The sequence below is a fragment of the Gekko japonicus genome, unplaced genomic scaffold (assembly GCF_001447785.1).
Source record: "Gekko japonicus isolate JY-2015 unplaced genomic scaffold, Gekko_japonicus_V1.1 scaffold1867, whole genome shotgun sequence".
In the NCBI taxonomy this organism is placed as follows: domain Eukaryota; kingdom Metazoa; phylum Chordata; class Lepidosauria; order Squamata; family Gekkonidae; genus Gekko; species Gekko japonicus.
In genome coordinates this window covers 123358-148886 of record NW_015165877.1, presented here as the reverse complement: position 1 = coordinate 148886, position 25529 = coordinate 123358, and positions in this window count along the sequence as shown.

Here is a 25529-nt window from a genome sequence, read left to right as displayed (position 1 = left end):
GAAAAGCCCAGGGGATCGACTGCCGGAAGAAGAGGCCCCTGGCCCAGGCTGCACATTCAACAGAAGCAAGCACAGTACCAGCTTCCCCCCAGGTGGCAGTAGGTGAAGTGCTGCGTGTGCCCGTGCTGAGATAGCTGACATTAGCACCCCCTGACACGCTGGCCCTCTCCAGGCAAGGAGCAGGCTCTGGGGGCAATGACCCCCTCCTGGAACAGAGCCCAGGCCAGCGTTCCCTCTTGCCTCCGGGAGCGCCATACGTGTGAGCGCTTTCTCCCTGACACGCTCGCTTTCTGCATTCCAGGAGCTTTGCTCTGGAGGAGAAGAGTCCGAAGGGCCACCTGCCCAGCCGAAAGTGGCGACCGGCAGAAACCCGGCTCCTTGCTCCGAAGGGCTCGGTGGCCGCGGCGCCCTGCTCCGCGAGCGGGTCAGCTCCGTGCCGGGATGTCTGCGGTGGTCCCTGCGCCCTCCGGCTCCCCTTCCCTCCCCGGGTTGGCTCAGGAGAAACGCGGGGAGGAGGCAGAGCCGCGGGGGGGGGATGTTAAAGCCCTTCCTTACCGTCAGAGGGAGTTGGGACCCGGCGCTTGCCTGCGAATCACGCCACCAGCCGGCCTCGGCGCGCTCCCCAGCAGCTCGCTTCCCTCGCTTGACCGGCCGGGCATCTCCTCTTCACCTCGCGGGGCGACCTTTGGAGAAGTGGCCCGAAGCCCCCCGGCCTCGCCTCCTCATGTGGACCAACACACTTTTTCCCCTGGGGCTCCTCCTCCATTCCGTCCTGGCAGCTCCTTTGGCAGGTCAGTTGCGCTCGGACTTTTGGCACAGATGCCAGCTGGCATGGCCGTGGCGCCGAAAGCCGCCGGAGCAGCAAGGTGCCTGAGCCCCGCCGCCCACCCTCTACCTGTCTCCCGGCGGGTGGTGGTGGTGGTGGGGACTGGATGAGCATGTTGGGGAAGGGCCGGCGACCAAAGGGTCAGATGTGCTTTACCAAGCCTCCTCCCCGGGCACGTTGCAAACTCCCCTGGCCGACTGTCACTGAATCAGGAAGCTGGAAAGGTGCTCGGGGAGACTGGCAGGGGCAGGAAAGCCTCAGATCCCGGCGGGGACAGGGGCAGGAAAGGAAAAACTCCTCATTCCTGTCCTAAAAGCAAGTCCGGGGTTGGAGGGAGGCAAGCTGGGGGCACAGCAGAGTGCATTTTACCTCGCGGAACTGTTCTTAGGTACCCTTGATGGCTTTAAGAGGCTCGTCCGCGCTTGTGCTTCGGCTTCGATTGTATTGGTTTGCCCGTGTAAACAGAACTTAATCACGCGTTTTTCATACATCGTAAGGAGAAAAGAAGGGGGGGGGGGGAGACTGGAGACCTATATCGGGAGTCTTCTAGACGGCCTGGGTAGATTCGCCCTTTGGAAGGGGAGGGGTCCCGTTGCTTGTTCCTTGGTGCTGTCCTCCGTGATCAGGACAAGAGGAAACGTCTGTCCTCTTCTGCCTGACAACTTCTGACAGGCTCAGCGATGCAGCGTGGGGCACCCCGCATGGTGGGCACCCATAGGCTCACGAGACCGAACGCCCAGGAACGGATGCTGGGACGCGGGACATGCCCTTGCGCGTCCCCGATGTCGTCCGCTGTCTATTTCTGGATCCAGTTCCTATCTGAGGAAGTGAGCAGTGACTCCCGAAAGCTCGTACCCTTACCACAATTTTTTAGTCTTTAAGGGGCTACTTTTCAGCTGCTACCGACAGACTCACAGGGCTACCCATCTTGATCTGGAACCAGTTAATTAGCGCTCCATCGCTGAGCCAATCACGTTCTGGGGGCTGAGGCAAGCAGGAAGGACAAACAATAGGCAATCAACAATTGGAAACTGCTGAGCTGATGTTTTATTTTCGGAGATTCTTCGATGGAAGTGCGCGTGGGGGGCGGGATTCCGCTGGCAGGCCTTGTTTTTGTTCCTTTTTGCGCAGATGGTCTCCAAAAAGTTTCAGCTGCTTTTGGCTCTTCTTATTCTCTGGAGTTTGTGAAAGCCCACCATTGGATAACAGGGCTGTATGGCAGGATAGACGGATTCTACACAAGTCAGTTTATGAGCAGACAGGCATTTATTTGTTTATTAAAACATTTATAGCCTGACTTTCCTCTTGGTTCAAGGTGGCTTATGGTAATAGTTAAATTTATTGATTTATTTATTTATTCAATTTATATTCCGCCCTCCCAGCATGGGCAGGCTCACGGCGCCTTACAACATTAAAATATAACAGAATAAATACAATAAAACATAGATGCATCAACAGAGCAATAATCTAAAACTCAGACAATCAAAAACATCCCCATCTTTAAAAAAGTTTACAGTATGGGGAAACAAATACAAAAAGATGGAGGAATGCATTTTGATTGTAAATAGGTTTGAGTTCAGGGTATGATGGAGTTAGTGCTAGCCCTCCCCCCCCCACACTCCCCGGAAGCAATTTCTATAGCTGTGTAGCTCTGACACCAAGTAACTTTCCTAAGTATTCTTCTACTAATGACTAGGCAGAGCAGGGGTCCTCAGCCTTTTTGAGCCCCACCCCAAAAATGGCTTCCACAGGAGGCAGAGCCAAATGGAATACCTCTGTCTTCAGACTACCTGGGAAGAAGGAGAACCTGAAAGGGGGAATGGAACCACGCACTAAGGAAAGCCCTGCTTACTAGCCCTCCTGAAATATGATTACCCCAGCTAAGAAAGGGAATGTCTCTTTCCACTCCTGTGGCCCCTGGGCAACTCAGATTTACTTTAAGTCTAACTTGCTCAGTGGGTAAATCTTTCAAACTACAAAAGGAATGAGAATAATACCAGGTATTATTTTAAACTAGGGAGCAGGCTTGTTGTAGCAGTGAAGACAACGGGCGCTAGCTCGGCCACCTGGCGCCCCCTCCTCCCCAGTGCCCCCCCAGCCACCTGAGTCCCCGGCAGGGCAAGTCTGCTGGAAACCCCCCTCCCCGGCTGCCTGAGGAGCCGTTGGGCCAATGTGGCCGGGGTTGTTCTTCCCCCCACCGCGCGTTCGTGGTCCCGGTGGGCCAAGGCAGCTGGCCTTGTTCCTGCTGCCACCATTGTTCGATGGAGGCGGCGGTGGGCCAAGGCAGCTGGGCTCATCCCTCCCCCCACCCACTCAAGGGGCTGGCAGGCCAAGGTGCCTGGCCTCGTCCTCCCCACCGCCTGCTCAAGGCACTGGCACGGGTGCATCAGGGAGGGTGGGGGCAGTGCTGCAGCTGGCTGCCTCACAGCGGCGGTCGTAGGTGGAGTGGTGGGGGGAGGAAGGCAGTGTGAGTCCTGTTCACGCGCAGTGGCAGCATGATGCACAGTTCGCTGGGTCTGACCAAGTGCTGCACTTCATGTTGGAGTGGTGGCAGGCAGGGGAGTCCTTGTGGGGGCTGCAGCATGAGGAAGCCGGGTGGGGAATGAGGGCTGGGCCCACACTGTCAGCCCCCTGGCAAGCTCCCTGGCTCGAGGGGTGGCGGAAGGAGTCAGCACAGTCTCCATGGGCAGCATCAGCGTCAGGGCCACCTGAAGCGCTCCGCGGGCTAGCGGGGTGCCGGTCCCTGTGCAGGCGTAGGGTGGGTGGTGAGGCAGTGGGCATCAGAGGCGTTCAGCTACCAGAGCTTCCATCCCGCCCAGCAGCTCCCTGGAGACTGCCTAGTGGGTCTGTGGGCGGGACAGAGGGAGGCAACGCAGGCAGGGCATTGGCCTCCCTCCTGAGTGACAGACCCGAGACCCAAAGGCTGGGGAGTCGTGTGGAACGTCTCACACGAAAACTCCTTTATTATAAGGAGAGATTAGATATTGATGTGCATTAATTGACAGCTGTTGCTTAAAAGTTTTTGTGACCATTCAAAGACACAAAGGTAACATCAGTTCTCAAATATACCAAGAAGAACTAGGTGATCGCTGTCATAAAATCTAGACATCGAAGGCCTCATTTCATAATGTGGTCATTATTCTGCTTATGAATAACTTGGGTTGTGGTCATATGTGCCAGAAAAAATGGGTGGGGAGAGCGGGGCTATTTCCTGCAGAGGGATTTGACCCACAGTTGCATGATCACACCTCCCATTGAAATTGTGGGTGCAGTCTGTCAGTGCGTGATCAGACGCAACTGTGGGTGAATCGAGTTGGGGGTTTTTTGGTGCCATTTCCCCCCCCATGCGCTTAACCAAGGGACTGATGAATCGCACCTCTGCACCGAGGGCTCCTTATGGAGTTTGCGATGATGCGCATACTGTGAAGGGGGGAAAAGACCAGCACGGAGTCGAGATGGCCTGATCAGACCATCCCAATGCCACGAGAGCACACTGGAGCGATCAGACACGGGAAAGTCTGTCTGTGGCCCATCGCCACCCGTTAACTACCAGATTTTCCCTGGTGTCTTTTAACTCCGCTTCTGTGGCGGTGCAGAATGGGCTGCTGATGGCTGCAGGGCGCTTCCCAGATGTTGTCTGATCGTGCCCTTTAAATCCACCTGGCATTCGCACCTATGTCGAGTCTAATTGTGCATATGATTGCAGCCTGGGTTTGTTATTTTTGCAATCAAGTCACAGCCAACTTACGTGATCCCTTAAGTTTTTCAAGAGACATTCACAGGTGATTTGCCCTTGCCTGCCACTGCATAGTGACTCTGGAGTTTCTTGATGGTCTCCCATCCAAATACTGACCAGGGCTGACCTTGCTTAGCTTCTGAGCTCTGAGGAAATCAGACTAGCCTAGGCTATCCAGGTCTGTGTTTAGTAGTATCTGACTGGCCCAGTTTTTAATTTGGACAACAATTGTCAAGTAATATTCTTGGTCCCTTACTTGCTACTTGTATCTTCAACATTTTCAGTGAAGAACAGCAGAAGCTAACTAGATGTTTACGTGGTACTCCTTTGGGCTTCTTATAGCCTGGTGAGTTGGGAGTACCCAAGAGGGGAATAAAAATGTTTCTGTTTCAAAAGGGTTTTTCCCAGGTTAGAGGGATGGCACTTGCTATGTATTGTTACCGTACCACTGTAGAGGGTCTTTTGTGGGTTTAACTATCATCAATTTTTATTGTACAATGTTTTGATCATTTCTTAAAGCTGGAAAGGTGATCAAGGAAGTGCCCTAAAGAAGGACATAGGCCAGCCCAAGGGTTTTTTGGTGCCCCTGGCGACTGTGGCTGTGGTCACACTAGTGGCTTGGTGCGGCATGTAGGTGCCACTCTTTGAACAGGAACAAGTAATAGCGGGAAGGGACGATCAGACAGTACCTCTTGTGGCCTCCCTGTGCCCATGTCCCATGGTCAAGCGTCCAGATGAGTGGCAACCATGGAGCATGGTGTCCCATGGGTTTTTTTTATCTGCTTGCACATGCGCATATGCACTTATGCGCACCGATTTAAAAAAAACGTGGCTGAAACAGCTCTCACGTTCACACTTCTCTTCTGGCTTCCATTTGCCACAACACTGTTCAAATGTCTGGAAATGTGGACTGGGAATGCAGACATCCATTAATACCAGACTTTCCCTGGTGCCTAATTATTCTGGATCCACAGTGGGGCATCCCTGGGTGCTGAGGACTGCCGCGCGGAAGGCAGGTGTTCTTGTCTGGTTGTGCTCTCATCATGTGACTGCAGCCTGTGACTTTGCCCCACTCACCTTTGACAGAGAGAATAATAAGTTTAGAATAAACTTTTTCTATCATTTCCTTGGCATTTTAAATGCATGACATAAAAATAAAAAATGTAGTTTATTGATTTTTTTAAAAAAAAATCATTAATTTTAACAATTTTAGAGTTGGAACCCTTTTGCACTAGGGCATCACTTTATGAAAATGAGCCAAATGCTGCTTTGTGTGTGTAATGTATCCAGTCCAGATAAGTCCAGAGACAAACGCCGAGCTTCGCTCCAAGAGACAATAGACTATGCAGATCCTAGCCCGCTCCAATCAGGGGGCTAGGTTCCCGGCCGAGAGCCTATGGGACTCTCGGCCACTGTAAATAACCTATAGGGAAGTAGGGGTGTGTTTTGCATGGCGGTTTCTCGGGGGATATAAGTCAGCCTGCGAGCTGGCCAAAGTCGTCTTGTTCCTGATCGAATAAAGTACGCTTTGCTGAAATCACTCTCTGTCTGTGTACTTTTCAGTGTGCTTTTGCAAATTGGGTAATAAGTTGAAACATGTTTTGAGGCTGCTTTGTGTGCCATTGAAATGGTGGCCTGTCCAACAAGTCACTCTTGCAGAATGATACAAAATGGTATGTCAGCTGTTGAGTACTTCAGAACTCTTCATCAGGATTACATCACAAACTTCAGATGGATGAAGAGTTCTGAAGAATTTCAAAGCTTACATGCTGTTATATGTCATTTTAGTTGGTACAACTTAAAAGGTATTACATGGATTTTATTTTTGTCTTTGGATAATAATTGTGTGTTGTCCAGTCATGACCAACTCCTGGTCATGTGACCTCAGGACCATGGGTTTTTCAAAGCAAGAGATGAGCAGATGTAGTTTACTATTGTGTTCCTCTGCACAGTAACCCATCCAACCATGGCCCACCCCACTTAAGCTTCCAAACTCTAACAAGATCAGGCTAATCAGGGCTATCTGGCCTGCTTTGGACATTACCCTTTAGAAAATTGTCCCTGCAGCTGTTCAGAAGTAATATTGGAATACATTTTGAGTACTTTGATACAGTTTTTCTATATTCAGAAGTGCTATATGCCTTGTATTTTGCCTGCCCTCAGCAGAAAGTGACCTGTCAGTAGAAAGTTAAAAATGGAAAGCTATCAGGAAAACCAACAAATAGAAATATGTACATGGTGCATTTAAACACTGGACTTTAAATCAATATATAAAATTCTGAACATGACCTGATCTGTGGATACTTAAATCCAGAAACTGAAGCCATGAACAGAGAAGATAGATCTTTACACAAACCTGAAATTGCACCAGGTTTGTTGAACAATGTAAAATCTAATATCCAAATACCAAAACCATTGGGGGATTAAAATCCCCTAAAGTAATAGAAGCAGCACGTGTAACTTTAAGAAACAAATGCTCTCATTGGCCTTTGATAGGCAGTCACACAGTACTGATAGCCTTCAGTAAAAAGTAGGGGGCAGGACCATTTCCAGAGCTGTATTGGCCTTTGAGGAGCTCATCAGGGCCAGGTACAGCAACAACTACTATCCCTACTCTGTTCCGGAAGTTCATTGGGTGGACTTGGGCCAGTCACACACTCCCAGATTACTCTACTTCAATGGTGGTTGTTAGGATACAACAGAGGATAGGAGAAGTATGGATCCTGCTTTGGGTTCCCATTGTGGAGAAAGGACTAACTTGGGCCAGGCCTAACAGCAACTACTTGGGATCTTGATACCATGCAGCTTGCCTGACTCACCCAAACTGACTGCTTGATACTGTTCAACAGCAGCTACCCCATGCAACTAGTGTGGTGTAGTGGTTAGAGCTTCAAACAAGGATCTGGGAGACCCAGGTATGAATCACTACTCTGCCCTGGAAGCTCACTGAGAGACCAAGGGCTAGTTATATATTCTAAGCATAACCTACCTTACACGGCTGTTGTGAGACTGAAATGCAGGAGAGGAGAATAATGTAAGTTGCTTTGGTTCGCCATTGAAAAGTTAAGCAGGGTATGAACTAAATAAACAATGTAGCCGAAGATGGGGACAGATAAAAGGTTGGTGGGTGAGTGATAGGAGAGAAAAAAGCAGGGAAAAGTGAGGATATGGGGGTAACCCAGGAGAATGGAAAGAAGAAATAGAGTGAGAGGAGGGATACAGAGTAAAGTGATGTGCCTCTCAAGTCCTGGTGTCTTCTCTATTGCACAGCTATGCCTGGTCTGGCAGCTAGTGCTGCCAACTGGGCGGTAGTTTTCCAGGGTGGAAACTGCCAGGGGGAGGAAAGGAGAGAAAGCTGAAGACAGGAGCAGGTAAAAGTAGGTTGGCTAGGGGGAGTGGGAAGGATAGAAGGAAGCAGGAAAGGGGGAAAGCCTATGGAAGCTTTCAGAGGAGGGAAACAGGAAATAATGGATGAGGGAAAAATGAGATGCCCCCTGCAAGTCATTGCAGGTCCCCTACTCGTATAAATAAAATTTTCCATCAATTCTACAGCAAGGTATCGGAGGAAAGGCAATCAAATGATATCAGAAACCAATGGCCTCATGCAAAATTACTTCAAGAATGGATATCCTTTAGAATTGTCAGGATTCCCCCCCACACACTCATGAAATACTATGTTTTAGAACTATGTAGGCCCCGTCACACGGGAGATTTTGGCCCGGGAGAGGGACGGATCGGGGGCGCAGCAAATGGGCGCGAGCACACTGCAACATCTGGGAATCGGCTCGCACCCGTCCCCGATCCGTCCCTTCAGGCCAATAACACGCTGTAAAAAAGAACCACCCCCAGAGGAGGACTTACCTGGGATGCCGCATCAAGCATGGCCGTGGGATTGCCGGCGCGCTCTTCGTTCATAGCAATCCCGGCTCCCGGCCAAACTGTGCATGCTCACACATGTGCAGTTCGGCTGCCTCGCTTCCCTCTCAGTGGCTTCCCCCCGGCATCTGATCGTGCCGGGGAGGAAGTGCGCGGCGGCCGCACTTTGCCCGTGTCCCCCCCCCTGTGTGGCAGGGGCCATAATTGGTCAGACGTTCCCTGTTCCTATCCCTTATAACATCTTCCGAATCTCACTAATGTAGGGCTGCTAGTTCCAGGTTGGGAAATTCCTGAAGATTTTAGGGGTGGAGCCTGGGGAAGGCATGGTTCAGGGAGGAGAGAGTGCTCAACAGGGTGCAATGTCCTAGAGTCCACCCTCCAAAGCAGCCATTCCCCCCCCCCCGGGGAACTGATCTTTGTAGTCTGTAAATAACTTGTAATTCTCAGAAATCTCCAGGCCCCACCTGGAGGCTGGCAAATCTACTGTTTGCTGCTCCTCACACAACAGGCACTGAGTGGAACCTGCTATTGATGCAGAGTGCAATGCTGCCAATCCCAGTGAAAGGGAAGGCAGGGAAACCAAGTGCTGCGGTCTGCTCTCGCTGATCCCATTTATTTATTCATTCACTCACTCATTCATTCCCTTCCCTGTTTCCCTACAGGGGACTCAGGACGACTTACACCACCATAAATATAACAGGAATAAAATGCAATAAGTATAAAACAATAAAACCAATTAAAACATCAACTTGACAAACCAATTTGATTTATTCTCTCCGCTGAATCATTTGATGGTCTGCTGTCAGCCACTTTGAAGGCTGTATTAGTTCTGGCTAATGGAATCCATATAGTCAATAGCTGCTCGTTTTGGTGGTTCCCTCCCCTTGCTCTGATTTAGCTCACTGCATTGTCTTTGCTATAACAGTCTCCCCCTCCCCCTTTTGTCTTTAATGTCATTTTTGTGGCACAAAGAACATAGAGCTGGAAGGGTCAAGAGGATTCAATTTAATATTGAATCTATGGTACTGTGTGAAGAACCCCTCCCCACACACAGACCATCCCTTCTCCCCTATCCCTCTCCTTCTTGGATAGGAGTTGTCCCCGCTTCCTGAATAGGGATGGGCATGAACCAAACCACAAAGCAACATTTGTTACAAATGTTGCCCTGTTTGTGGTTCACGAACCAAAGTTCACAATGGGTCTTTTAAAGCAGTTTGTGGTGGTTCGTGAGGGTTCGTGGATATAGCAGAAAGCAAGGGTTTAAATGGACTCTTGAGACCCGTTAAACCCCTGCTTTCTGTTCCCCACGAAAGTTGCAAAAACAGCCGAGTGGTGGGGAGCAACCTGCCCCTTCTCTCTGTCTTTCACGTCCCATTTTTAGCTGATATCCTACAGGCCAGATCAATCCCAAAGTAGGGTGCACAGGAAATTTGAGTCACCAGCAGGGGTGGTTTCATTGATTCTGGGCCTCTGGGCAGAAGTTCAGGATGTGGGCCCCCAGAATCGCTTCTATCAAATCCCATCAAGCTCATCCTAGATGCAAGGTAAGCAAAAGCTGCCTCTGCTGAGCTGGCTGACAGAGCCCTTGACAGAGCAGGCACAAACGTCAGCCAGAACTTGCTCTTTCCTTCACCTCTGGTGGAAAGCAGAGTTGTGGGTGATTAGAGGCCCCTTCAGCATGGGGAATGGGCAGCTGAAGGGTTGCCAATTTCCAGGTGGGGCCTAGATATTTCCCAGAATTATGGCAGGGATCCATTCCCTTGGAAAAAATGGCTGCTTAGGAGGGTGAACTCTATGACATTATACCCTGCTAATTTCCCTCCCCTCCTCAAATGCCCACCTTCCCAGAGTCCACCCATAAATCCCCAGGTATTTCTTTACCTGGGATTAGCAACTTTAGGCAGCTGCCCCAATTACCTATTGCCTGCCTAAGACTATCCCTGGTCATACCACCAGTTGCTGCTCACACCAGGGGCAGCTGAGGGTTTTTTTGGGGGTCTTTAAAGCACACAGGGTTCATGGGTCCCTCTAGTGCTGTCCCTAATCATGGCTCTCCCACACTCCACACTCCACACACACACACACACACACACCCTGTGGCTCTACTTTTATCCAACATGTGATGGAAGTGATGTCATCACACCGGGGTCACTGATCACCTCTCCCATCTCCCACTGGTTGCACATCAATGCCTGGCAATTCTACACCTACAGTTAGTAGGTGTGCCAACCAGACTTGTCATCTCAAGAGGCATGCTATCTGCCAAGGGCACACATCCAGGATATGACAGAACTCACCAATCCCACAGATTATTATCCTTTCTTGCTCATCCAAATTATACTGCCCAGCACCACCCAGAATGTATTAAAAGAGACTATGTGGCTCTGAGTAAAAAAGCGAAGGGCCAAGGAGCACAGGCTGTGTTTTCATCATTTCTTCCCGTCAAAGGTCATTTTTTAGGAAGGGAAAGAAGAATAAAGCAAATAAATTACTGGCTACATAGATGGTGTCATCAGGAAAGTTTTGGTTTTTTGGACCACAATTTATGCTTTTGAGATGAAGCTTTTCTATCGGGAGATGGTTTGCACCTCACAAAGGTAGGAGAAATGTGTTTAGCAAGAGTCTTGCAGACTTGATAAGGAGGGTCTAAGCCTATCAGTTGCTTCAGTTCTTCGAATGTGGTGACTTTGCTCCCTTCAACCCATCTATTTATGGCTGTCTAGGCAAAAACCCAATTGTGAATAAGTTTCCCTAGGCTTTCTTTGAATTTCTCTAAAAGCCTTTCTGCTTTGTTTAGCAGTCAAACCAAAGTAAACTCTGACATGCTTTATAAATAATAAATAATCTGAGGTCTCTTCATCCCTCATTTCTGAGTAAATTTCAGTCCTCCACATATCTGTGGATGCAGATAAAGCATTCTGGCTTCATCTGGAATCTCAAGGTCTTTGCATATCCTCTCAAAGCTAAACCGAAAAGCCTCCACATCATCTCCTTTCTGATAACATGGAAATTTCTTTTTTCCACTGAGGTAATTTCCCCGCTTCTCTGTGGAACTGGTAATTCTGCCCTTAACTGTATTTCTTGCATTTTACGATTGTACAGTTCTTTCTCATGTTCTCTTTCTGCCTCCCTTTCTCTCTCTCTTGTTCTGCCATTTTAATTTTCTCCTGTTCTCTTTCAAAATTAGCCCTTTCTTGTTCTACTTGAATTCTGGCTAATTCTAGTTCCTTTTCTTGTTCAAGTCTGGCTCTTTCTTGTTCTGCCTGAATTTTGGCTCTTTTCTTGTTCTGTCTGAACTTTGGCTAATTCAATCTGTTGCTATCAGTTTTCTCTGCCTTAATTTCCACCAGTTCTATCTACCTTCTCATTATTTCTACTTCTTGATTAGTATTCCTCTCAGCAGCTGCCCCTCCTTATGTCTGTACATCTCCTTGTGCCTCTATGATTTTCCTGGGTGGTGCCATCTCTGACAGGAAATATGTATTAATTCACCAACTTATTAAAGATTATCTTATACTAGTATGTTTTTGTGGTGAGGCCAACCAGTTGTGGGTTGTAGTTTCTTATCACGGCGATGCCACCAAATATGACAGAACCCTGTCTCTTCCCCACTTTACTCTGCTCTGGTTAGACCTCACCTAGAGTATTGTGTTCAGTTTGGGGCACTACAATTTAAGAAGGATATAGACAAGCTAGAACATATCCAGAAGAGAGCAACGAAGATGGTGAGGGGTCTGGACTTGTCCTATGAGGAAAGGTTGAAGGAACTGGGTATGTTTAGCCTGGAGAGGAGATGACTGAGAGGTGATATGATAACCATCTTCAAGTACTTGAAGGGCTGTCATATAGATGGTGGTGTGGAGTTGTTTTCTGTTGCCTCAGAAGGTCAGACCAGAACCAGTGGGTTAAATCAAAAGAGTTTCCACCTAAACATTAGGAAGAACTTCCTGACAGAGCATTTTGTCAGTGAAATAGGCTTCCTCAGAAGGTGATGGGCTCTTCTTCTTTGGAGGTTTTTAAGAGGCTAGATGGCCATCTGACAGCAATGCTGATTCTGTGAATTAGGCAGATCATGACAGGGTGGACAGGAAGGGTTGTATCAGTGCTTAGTTTTTGTGGCCCTTTCTTACATGCCCAGGGAAATGCTGATCGCTACTTTGGGATCAGGAAGCACTTTTCTCCAGGCCAGTTTAGCCAGGGATCCTGGAGTTTTTTTGCCATCTTCTGGGCATAGAACAGGGGTCACTGGGGGTGTGGGGGGAGGTATTTGTGAATTTCCTGTATTGTGCAGGGGATTAGACTAGATGACCCTGGAGGTCCCTTCCAACTCTTTGATTCTATGATTTTTCTTTCTATTTGCAGTGAGTAATTCTCATGTTACATCCCGTGCATGTACAGCTGAACATCAGATTTAAACTATGCATTTATCCAGGTACTAGTCCCTGGTTTCGATTGTAAAGTGAATTTGCATTGGCTCTTTCTTACAAACAGATGTAGATGTGTACAGGCAGGATGTATGATATGTGAGTTTGCTGTAATATATGAACAGGACTAATGATAGAGAGGGAGAAATGAGTCTCCCTGATATGATTGCCAACTTCTAGGTGGCAGCTGGAGATCTCCTGGGATTACAATTGATGGCCAGGCAGCAGAGATCAGTTCACCTGGAGAAAATGGCCACTTTGGAATGTGGGCTCTATGGTATATCCCGTTGAAGTCCCTCACCTCCCCAAACCATGTGCCCTTCTCAAGCTACACCTCTCAAATCTCCAGGTACTTCACAACCTGGAGCTGGGAACCGTACTCCCTGAGGAGGGCATTTCATAGTTTTGCTACCACAACTGGCAAGGCCTTTGAAGAAAGCAGCTGAGCACAAATCTCTTGCTGTCTGCAAATTCTGCTGCCTTCAGATGCTTCTCCCATTGGTAAGCAGGAGACAGATCCGGTGTCTCCAGGCAGGGGAATGCCCTCTGCCAAGCTGCGGCTCTTGACAGGTCCCCAGCAGGCCAACTTCTAGGGCCAGCTCTGCTGCACAGAGGATTATGGGGGTGCTGCATTGCCACACTTGCAGCTTATCTGGGAAGAGCTTTGTTTCCCGTGCAGTTTGAAAAGGATTACAACTAGGGAGGGGGGCAAGAAATAAGGGGGCATAAGAGATAGCAAGCTGGACTCAGACTGGAGAGATCCAAGTTCAAATCTCAGCTCAGCCATGAAGCTCTCTACCTAGTTCACAGCTGAACCTGTTTCAAAGGACTGATCGGATGATAACATCGGATACAGACTACTTTGAATTTCTCAGGAAAGGAGGCAGGGAGAGGGCAGGTTGGAGAAATAACTTGTTTGTATTTGTTAGCAGAAAATTGGCATCAGTTTTAAAGGAAGGGTGTACCACATTGAAAAGTACGCAGACGGAGAGTGATTTCAGCAAAGCATACAAGGAACAAGACGACTTTGGCCAGCTCGCAGGCCGGCTTATATCCCCCGAGAAACCGCCACCCAAAACACACCCCTACTTCCCTATAGGTTATTTACAGTGGCCGAGAGTCCCATAGGCTCTCGGCCGGGAACCTAGCCCCCTGATTGGAGCATGCTAGGATCCGCATAGTCCATTGTCTCTTGGAGCGAAGCTCTGCATTTGTCTCTGGACTTGTCTGGACTGGATACATTACACACATAGAGGAATATTTGTGATACTAGTTATTGTGAAGGCATTTTAGATTATGGGAATAATTCTTTATTAGGAGAAAGCTCTGTAAATACTAGCCTTCGAACAGAAAGTCCGCTGTTCTGCAGGCTCTAACCGCACATCAGAGGAGCAGACCTTCCTGGCAGGATATCCTGTCATCCTGCAGAAGAGTACAAAACCCATTCCTGTAAGAAGAAGAAAAGGGGATGTCATGTTAGGACGAGGATTTCCAATGGCATTGTCTGTTGCCGCCGTTATCTGGTACAGCCTGGTGCCTTGGTAGTCCCTGCTGAAGGCAGATGCTTTTAAAATTAGAAAGCCAGGCTCCAGATAAAATCTTTGCTTTGTTTCAGACTAACTTCTATGGCTAGGGTTTTAGAGAGAGAAATACTGCCAGTAAACAGCAATTAAAATTACACAAACAGCAGCTTCCGAAATGTTCTAAGCAGTCAACAATCCTTGGTAATCTTTTCAGTGGTTGCTTTTCATTAAAATCAGCGGATTCACCTTGAGAGCAAGTGTGGTATAGCAGTTAAGAATGGCAGACTCTAATCAGGAGAAGCAGGTTTTATTCCCCACTCCTCCACATGAAGCCAGCTGGGTGACCTTGGATCAGTCACAGTTCTCTCAGAGCTCTCTCAGTCCCACCTACTTCACCGGGTGTTTGTTGCAGGGAGAGGAAGGGAAGGTGATTTGTAAGCTGCTTTGAGACTCCTTTGGGTGGTGAAAGGTGGGGCATAAAAACCAACTTCTTCTATAGCTGGGGTTCTTTTGGATTATATGATGTAAATGGTAGCAGAGTATCCAAGTCCCAAGAAGTACTAGCTCCTCCCTATTGCACACTAGTCCTGTGTCCATTTCTGAGTTCAAAGTAGGATTGCCAGCCAAGCTTTGGCAACCCTTGAGAGATGTGTGTGGGTGGTGGTGGTGGAGTCCAGATGTTCAGCATCATGTCAGCCCTGCAACATCACTTCTGGCATGAACTCAGAAGCGAAATCACCACATCAGGGCAATGCTCTAGGGCTCACCCATAACTCCCTGATAAAACCATATTAAGAATGACATGTTGCAAGGCTGCTGGGGTCTGTAAACTGACCAGGAGTGGCGCTTGGAGGAGGTGACCATGCATGATAGACTATGCACCATAGGGTTCTGAATGAATCCTAGAGCATCACCCTGACATAGTGGCATCACTTCTCAGTTTGCATGGGACGTGATGTCACAGTCAGTGGGGTGCTGTTTTCCTCCCTCACTTTGCTTCCAGTGCTCCATGGAGCTTCTTCTTTTGTCAGAAAGTTTAGCCTTTGTCTTGATAAAACAAAGACTTCTTGACATAGAACGCCAAGAGCTGATTAGCCTGGCTTCAGGTAGATGCTCCCCTTTGAAGGTAGGGTTCCCTCCCCAATGGTTTATAGCAGAATATTTTTTCTCTTTAACCACTCCTCATTATCGAAGAGCTTTTATGTTAGGCCATTTTAATGTGCTGCCATTAGCTGTACCGGATGGTAGGTTTTGTAAGACTCCATATGAGGATAGACTATGTCTTTGTGGTGTTAATGAAATAGAGAGTCTGCAGCATATCCTTCTGCACTGAATCTTCTGTTGTGATGTTCATAAGAACATAAGAGATGCCAATGTTGGATCAGGCCAATGGCCCATCTAGTCCAACACTCTGTCACACAGTGGCCAAAAATACCAGGTGCCAGTGGCCAAAAATATCAGGAGGTCCAGCAGTGGGGCCAGGACACTAGAAGCCCTCCCATCGTTGCCTGCCCCCCCCCCAAGCACCAAGAATGCAGTGCATCACTTGCCCCAGCCTGAGAGTTCCTATCTATACCTTGTGGCTAATAGCCATTGATGGATCTCTGCTCCATATGTTTATCTCTTGAAGCTGTCCATGCTTGTAGCCGCCGCCACCTCCTGTGGCAGTGAATTCCATGTGTTAATCACTCTTTGGGTGAAGAAGTACTTCCTTTTATCTGTTCTAACCCAACTGCTCAGCAATTTCATTGAGTGCCCACAAGTTCTTGTATTGTGAGAAAGGGAGAAAAGTACCTCTTTCTCTACCTGCTCTATCCCATGTATAATCTTATAAACCTCGATCATGTCACCCCTCAGCTGTCGTTTCTCCAAGCTAAAGAGCCCCAAGCATTTTAACCTTTCTTCATAGGGAAAGTGTTCCAACCCTTTTATCATTCTAGTTGTCCTTTTCTGCATTTTCCCCAATGCTATAATATCCTTTCTGAGATGTGGTGACCAGAACTGTACACAGTACTCCAAATGAGGTCACACCATTGATTTATACAGGGGCATTATGATACTGGCTGATTTGTTTTCAGTTCCCTTCCTAATAATCCCCAGCATAGCATTGGCCTTTTTATTGCACTTGCACACTGTCTAGACATTTTCATTGAGTTATCTACTATGACTCCAAGATCTCTCTCTTGATCAGTCTCTGCCAGTTCGGACCCCATCAATGTGTATTTGTATTTAGGATTTTTGGCTCTAATGTGCATCACTTTGCACTTGGCCACATTGAACCCCATTTGCCATGTTGATGCCCACTCGCCCATCCTCGACAGATCCCTTTGGAATGCTTCACAATCCTCCCTGGTTCTCACCACCTTGAACAACTTCGTGTCATCTGCAAATTTAGCCACTTCACTGCTTACTCCCAACTCCAAATCATTAATAAACAAGTTAAAAAGCTTCGGACCCACTACTGATCCCTGCAGTAACCTACTGCTTACCACCCTCCACTGAGAAAAATTCCCATTTATACTCACTCTTTGTTTCCTATTAATTAGCCAGTTTTTGATCCACAAGAGGACTATTGAGCTTACTTAGGAGCCTTTGATGAGGAACTTTATCAAAAGCTTTCTGGAAGTCAAGGTAAACAACATCTATTGGGTCCCCCTTGTCCACATGTTTGTTCACTCCCTCAAAGAACACTAACAGATTAGTGAGACAAGATCTTCCCTTACAGAACCCATGCTGAGTCTGCCTCAATAGTTTGTGTTCATCAATGTGCCTATTAATTCCTTCCTTAACAACAGTTTCCACCAACTTATCAGGTATCGATGTCAGACCGACTGGCCTGTAATTTCCCAAATCTCCTCTGGAACCGTTTTTAAAGATGGGAGTGACATTAGCTACCTTCCAGTCCTCAGGAATGGAGGCAGATTTTAATGAAATGTTCGATCACTATATCTCGAGCCTTTATTGAGAAAACTAGCAAATCAATCTGATGAATGGAAGACATCTTATTTACTATCTACTCGCTCCTTAAAAAGGTAAAGGTTCCCTTGCTCGAAAGCCAGTTGAATCCGACTCTAGGGTTGCAGTGCTCATCTCCGTTTCAAAGCCGAAGCGCTAGCGCTGTCCGAAGACATTTCCATGGTCATGTGGCCGGCATGACTAAACATCAAGGCACACAGAATGCTGTTACCTTCCCACCGAAGTGGTACCTATTTATCTACTTGCAATTTCTTGCTTTCGAACTGCTAGGTTGGCAGGAGCTGGAACTAGAGACGGGAGCTCACTCCGTCATGCGGCAACTTGGGTCTCAAGCTGCTGAACTACTGACCTTCCACAGCCTGCAGTTCAGTGTCTTAACCACTTGAGCCACCACAGCTCCTTAGTGACTATCAAATTGGTGGCCAAATTTCTGGTTTTGGCTTCCATGAGGAGGGACTGTATTATTAGGTGCATATGATATTTGTATTTCCCTGCCTGTCAGTTTTGATATGATATGCCAATATAAGTCTCTGATTGACATTGCTCCATGGAGCAATAGCGGAAGCATGGAGGTTCAGAGCAGGTCTCCCTCCAAAGCTCCAAACTTGGTGCTACAAGTTGAGGAGAGTGATGAAGATATTTGGTGGTCTGAAAGGCAGATCCTGTGATGAAACATTGAGGAACTGAGCATGTTAGTTTGGAGAAGAGAAGACTGAGGGGAGTTTAGTTACAGTTTGTTTATTTGTGGTCAATGGCCATATTCAGAAATACAATAAAAACATATTCAGATATAATAGCTAAAATACGATATCGTTAAAATATACAAGGTGTCACATTAAAAAGACTGAGGGAAGACATGATTATGTTCTTCAACTATCTGGAGAACTGTCACATGGAAAAGGGTGAGGGCTTGTTCTCTGCTGTTTCAGACAGCAAGACTAGATCTAATAGGCTTATGTTATTAGGAGGACTTGAACTTTAGGAGAAACTTCCTAATGGATGGGGTGGTTTGACCGTGGAACCAACTAATTAGGGGGGGTGGGTGAGTCTTCCCTTGCTGGAAGTTTGTCAGCAAAGGCTGGGCAGTCATCTGTCAAGGATGCTATCACTTTGGTTTGATATTGAGCCAACGATTTACCAGGCCCTTCCAAACCTGTGATTCTACGGATTTATTTTGTAACTTTGCATTGGGTGGGTGATTAGTTTTATTTAACTTTTAAAATGAGCCATCTGCGAGTAGCCTAAAAGTGGGCATCCTTTTTGTGTGACTATTTAGGGCCCAACCCACAGTGAACAGTTTATTTGAAATAAGACATCCAATATCAAGTGAAATTCTTTTCTTAATCAAAAAGTTACTTCAGCTGATGACTACTGGCTAGTCTGTAGCTCTCTCTGTAGATCAATATCTACTGGCACTCCACCAACTAATGTGAAAGACGTAACCTTTTCCTCTGGTATGCTTTTTACTGAGCTCCAGGAACAATCTGGAAATGATATACAATCTCTCCCTCTCCCTCTCCCTCTCCCTCTCCCTCTCCCTCTCTCTCGCCCCCTCCCTCTCCCTCCCCCTCCCCCTCTCTCTCTCTCTCTCTCTCTCTCTCTCTCTCTCTCTCTCTCGTCTGTCTGTCTGTCTGTCTGTCTGTCTGTCTCCCTGTTCAGTTTCCTTTCAGGCTGACTAGAGAAAGTAGAAGATCTTGCTTTTCTTCACTTTCTTGGGACTGTGTAGATGTAAAACAAAGTTCAAGTCCAGTGGCACCTTAAAGATAACAAAGTTTTATTCAAGGTATAAGCTGCCACGTGCGTGTGTATTTCTTCAGATACATTGAAATGGAATTTACCAGTCTATACATATAGGTAGAGGGTGAGCAGGAAATTATTATACAACATAATGACGATGTTTAACAGATGCAAGGACCAAACAGGAATAACAAGCTTAGTTTATATGGTTACCATTTGTTTGGGTTTAATTTTTTTGGGGGGGCCATAGTAAAGGAGATGCAGGTATCAAAATTGGAGATTGATGGACAGATGTAACCTTTTTAATTGTGGAATGCTGAGAGTAATTAACTTAGACTCTGCCACAATGCTTCATCTGTTTCCTTTCAAGCTTCATCTGTTTCCTTTCACATCATGGTGAAGTGGCAGGGTTGGCAACTTTGCCTTGGGAAATTGCTAAATATTTGGAGGCAGAGCCTGGGGAGGGACATCAATTTCTCCTAGACTCTATGATATGCCATAGAGTCCACTCTCCAAAGCTGCCATTTTGTGCAGGAGAACTAATCTAATCTAACTTCCTAACTGTAACTGCTAAAATACCGTCGTTTAACTGAATATTGAAGGCAGCATTGAAAACAACAGCTTAAGAAAAGAATTCATCTATCTGCATGGAATGTAGTTAAGTTTACATATAAATGAGCAATGACAAGAACTTCATGCACATGCATGTTTAAGCCCTAAAGTAAATGTTTGTTCTTCCTCTGAGGATTGCCAAGAGACATTACAGTAAAACATTGCTGTATATATGAGGCTCCATGATGAAGTTTCTAGACACCATGGTGACCTGTTGCCTGGGATTTTTTGAATCCTAGTGTAGACCCAGGCTGAAAGAAGCAGTTTTTCAGATTGTCCCCTGACTCCCACAGCAAAGGGCTTGCTCCAGCACAGGGGTCTCAGTTGCCAATGACTGCAGGCAGAATGAGAGCAATGTGTGTGTGGGACCCTCAACAACAGCAAGTGTTTAGGTTTTTAGGGAGGGTGGAGGTTCAGAAAAGTAACATCTTCCTACATACCGAAGGTTATTGGATTGGAACTAACTTGACAGCATTACTTACTTACAGGGTTTCCACCCTCCAGCTGGCACCTGGAGATCTCCAACTATTACAATTGATCTCCAGATGACCAAGATAAGTTCCCCTGGAGATAATGGCTGCCTTGGAGGGTGGCATCCATGGCATTGTGCCCTGCTGAAGTCCCTCCCTTCCCAAACCCTGCCCTCCCTAGGTTCTATCCCTGGTATTTCTCATTCCTGTGCTGGCAACCCTACCCCAGTGGGTGCTGGCACTAAAACTGTCCATAGTGAAGAGGCAGTGGGAGGAGGAGTGAATCTAATTTTTCTTCTTCTTCTAGGAAACATGTTGTAATCTGATTGATTCTGACACCCTTTGGTTTATTACTGGACAACTGCTAGGGGAAGGAAGGAAATCTTGCAACAGGAGAAACCAGAGTACATTTCATGTGCAGTAACATGATGTTTTGCTGGCACTGAACTCTCCAAGTTGCTTCTAGATCAACATTTCTGCATAGCTGTGCTGTGAAAGTGAAGTCTGCTTTTGTTCTCAAAAGATCATAATGCTTTTAACTAAAGTAACAACCCCCTGGGCTGCTAAGAGCCACCATGGGCCCCTGTACAAAGATTCCACCTGGGCCCCACATATGACCAGTGTTCCCTCTAAGATGAATTAGTGTGAGCTAACTCCCAGTTTTTTAGCCTCCAGCTCACACATTTTTATCTTCGCTCAGGAAGGATGGCTCCAGAGCCAACTAATTTATACAGTAGCCAAATCACTTGCTCACAACTTTAATGCCAGCAGCTCACAAAGTAGAATTTTTGCTCACAGGACTCCACAGCTTAGAGGGAACATTGCATATGACCCTGATTAAAACCAAATATAAGAAATCAAATCACCTGGCTTGCTGTTATCATTAATCTATAGTAATAAAATAATCGGCCTGTCTGTCCATCTGTTTATTTGTTTGCTTTATTTTACTTATATCCCACCTTTCTCCCCAATGGGGACCCAAAGTGGCTTATATAATGCTCCTCTCCTCCATTTTATCCTCACAACCACCCTGTGAGGTAGGTTAGGCTGAGAGTGTGTGACTGGCCCAAGATCACCCAGCAAGCTTCCATTGCGGAGTGGGGATTTGAACCTGGGTTTCCCAGTTCCGAGTCCTACACTTTAACAACTACACCATGCTGGCAGGGATAACTTATCAGAGAATAAAACGAGGAGACTCAACATTGGCCACCAGCTTCAGGATGATTTTGAGAGTTTAAGAGCCAAATGGAAAGAGCCCAGGTGAGACAAACCACCACTACCCCATAGTATTTGCAGTGGAAACTATGGGTTTCTGTTTGTGGCAGGCATAACTCAGAAAATATTGCTACATGTTTGAAAATGGGCCACCAGCCCCAAAATGATAGTGGAGGTTGTCGTGCCAAAAGTGAAGGGAATTGGAATGCCCTGAGCCAGGTTATCTTCATGACAGGCAGCATGTCATTTTAAGCAACCTGTCACATGTCTCTAATACTCAGATCTCCAACCTGCCATGAATGGTTGTTAGGTGATACACTCTGCCAGACCTACCTCACCAGGTTGTTGTGAGGATAAATTGGAGGACAGGAGAACAATGCAGCTCTGGGGTCTTCACTGGGGAGAAAGACTGGGCATGGTATTTGTTATATACCCATTTTTAATGAGAGTTAAAAGGCTATATCATTTGTCATATAAAGGCCCCGGTCACACGGGAGGCTTTGATCCGCAAGAGGGACGGATTGGGGGCGCATCAAGTGGGCACAATCACACCGCAACATCTAGGAAGCGGCGCGCACCCGTCCCTGATCCATCTCTTCCGGGTGAGGAGATATTGCGAGTAGCCCCCCCCCCCCCACGAAACACTAGTACTTACCAAAAAATCCACTGCAGGGGTGGACGCGTGATCGCCGGCGCGCCCGTCTCTCCCGCAGCATGCAAGGTCCTGCCAAACTGCGCATGCACACACATGCACAGCGGGCTCGCCTCACTCTGTTGTCCATGGATTCCCCCTGGCATCTGATTGTGCCGTGGAGGAACTGCGCGGCGGCTGGGGGGATCTGTCTGATCCCACCGACGCGCTTCTGTTTGGTGCGGCTCAAAAAAGCCGCACTTTGGCTGCGCCTATTTCCCCCAGTGTGACCAGGGCCAAAGTAGCCTTTACAAGGGGCTATTAGATCTTCCACCAACACAATAATAATAATAATAATCCAGAGCCTGAACTGGGAGTTCTAACTTCTGTTCCAACGTGTATAAACTCTAAAACAGATTAATGTTCCACTACTATGCAAATAAAGGGTGGAGGAGAGGGGAAGCATCCTTTTACTACTTTGTTATATCATGAGGAAATATTACCTCCTCCTTCTGTTCATAATATTAAGAAAGGTTTGCTACTGTACTACTCCAAGCAAGATAGGGATGAATTGAAAATAAAGGAGACAGAAAAAATTATAGGTAAGGAGAGAGAAATTGAATGAGAAAGTGTGGAAAAGAGGGAGAGAGAGAGGGAAAGGTTGTTTTATCTTGCTGCAACACCCTAACTAATGCTTTGAAAGATCTGGCTGAGTAGGGTGCAAGGAAAGAAAAACAGAAAGGCTACGCTATTAGCAGGCTGCAGGCTGACAATTACTGTAGCTGCCATCAGCATACTGTCTAGTGTTCCTCCAGTGCTGGCTTGGTTGATCGGTTTAGTGTGATCTGTTAAGTAAGTTTGCTTCAGCCTTAGAGAAAGGCAGGTGTAGCTGATAGTAGAGTACCTTTTACTCTGCTTAGGCTTCCCTGTGCCCCTAGTGGCTACAGCCAGAACTGCATTTTAAAAATAAATAGAAAGATGTTTGGCTGGATGCCTCATGATGCTGGCTTCAAGGGCCCTCCAGTTGACTTGGGAACTCCAAATTTTGTCTAAGGTTGCCATTCCCCAGTTGCAGATGGGGGATCCCCCGGTTTGGAGCTCCTCCCCACGCTTCAGGGCTATCAGAAAGTGTGGGGGGGGGAGGGACACCAGACCACCCCTGAGCTGGAAATAAATGTGACTTACTAAAAGCTGGGAGGAAAGAAGCAGTAAGTAAACATGACATGCCTACATCACCCAGAAGTGATGTAGGCATGTCGGTGATGCTGGGGGCTGACGCTCTAGGTTTTGGGCAAAACTATATGGTTTGTGTCAGTGTTCCACAGCAATCAGTCTCAACAACGTTCCTTCAGAAGGATCAAGTTTATTGAGTACAGTAAAGGCAGGTCATCTGTGCATACGTTCAGTGTTAGATCGAACTCCGCAGGCAGGAAAGGGGGAAGATATGCAGGATTCATCATGGGGTTCCCTGATGGGCCAATCAGAGGGTGAACTGCAGTGCACCTGAACTAACAGGCTCATATTCCCAGCAAAGCCAGAAGAGCAAGGTATCAAGGTCATGAGCTCAGTGAAGAGATACGATACAGTGAAGGAAGTGAAAGTTAACATTCCAGTACTTGAAGATGTGCACCCAGCAGCCTCCTACCTCCCCCCCCACTTACAACGGCAGTGTAGTTGACAGTTTGAAGCCAATTTTACCATAGAGTTTTGCCCCAAAACCAGAGCATCACCCCCAATGTCACCAACATGCCTACGTTACTTCCGGGTGATGTAGGCATGTTGTGTTTATTTCAGGGTACATCACTTACCTCTCCCAGAATGTTCCCTCCACCCCCCTCTACCCGTAGGTCCAATGGACCTGGCAACCCTAATATTGTACCCCCAGCCCCCTCCCCGGGGGCAGCCCTGACAAACCCTTCAGCTCGTGCTCCCTCCCCAGCAATTTACAGTTGTTTGTTGTGTTTATGGGTTGTGTGTGAACCCCTCCCTTAGAGTACCTCAGAGAGTGGAGTCATTTGCCTATGAAATCTGGATTAGAGAAAGCTATTTGCCCAAGGCCACTCAGTCAGTTTCACAGCAGAGTGGAGATGTGGACTTGGAACTCCCACATCCAAGCCTAGTACACTCAATTTGCTGCCAAAGCTTTGCTTTGAAAGTTTTTTGGGTAGTGGTGGTGGTTAGTGTTTCTTCTTTCCTGTTTAGTGTAAGTGCTTCAGGAACCCTTTCCCATCCTAGCATTTTTCAGAATGATCAGGAAGGGCTCAAGATTCAGTCCAAATGGGTTGTTTACAAATGCACAGGCTTAAGAGGAGCAGACAAAACGTGGCAAGATCTCCTTCCAGCTGCCTCTAAGAGAAAATTGGTGTGGCATCCAGGGTCATGTTAGTGCAGAGTCCCCACAATTCCTCTCCCAGCAGCCTCATCAGCACTTAAGCCTATAGAAGCCGTTGTAGTCTGGCATATGACTATTAAGGCTTTATTCCCTGCTCTTGCGTAACAAGAGGGTGGCAGCTGTGGCTCCGCAAACCACCACTGTAGGAGCCAGTACTCCTTGTGCACACCTGGCCAGCAGCATCAACAATGTGTGAGAAGCTTACCTATTGCACTGCAGACAGGTGGCAGTGGTGATGGAAGAGGCCACTGGTGAACTGATACAATCATTGGCACTGAAGAATCTAAGCTAAGCAGCCTCTGCAGGCAAAGCTATTGAGGCTTGGCTCTCTTTGCTCCTGCCCACTGGTGATCTTCCAGGGCAGTGGCCCAGCAGGAACTTTAATGATATGTTTGATGCTCAATCCATCCCTGCTGAAATGCTTACTACAACACCATGGTCCTTCCTGTTTAAAAATCAGACTGGCATGTTACGTATCAGTCTTCTTTTGAAACTCGTCTTGTCCTGCTGGCAAGCTCCATCTCTTGCTGCTGCTCTGAGCAATGGTGCAGAAATTCCTCTTTTCAAAAAAAGATGTTGAAGTTCATGAGGAGCCGCTGTTCAAGACACAGAGCAATCCTAAGTAGGCTTACTCAGAAATAAGTCCCATTTTATTCATCAGGGCTTACTCCCAGGAAAGCATTCTTATGATTGTCATCTAAGAGAGAGATACTAAATAGGTTTACTCAGAATCTTATTCAGGTCTATTAAATGGGGTTTACTGCCAGAAAAGTGTTCTTAAGATTGCCCTGTGAACCAAAGGCCAGTTTGGTCATGTGGAAATATCTGTAAGCTTCTTTGGGTCTTGGTACAAAAAAGGTCAAAGAAGACGGGGACGGCAAAGGATGAGATGGTTAGACAGTGTCATAGATGCAATGAACATGAAGTTGAGCAAACTTCAGAGGACGGCGGAAGACAGGGAGGCCTGGCTTTATCTGGTCCATGGGGTCGCGAAGAGTCAGACTCGACTGTGTGACTGAACAACAACAACAAAATATATTGCCAAATTGTTGAATTTCTTTTTGAATTAGCAACACTTTCCCCTCCCCCAAATTTTGCATCTTAACTTCAG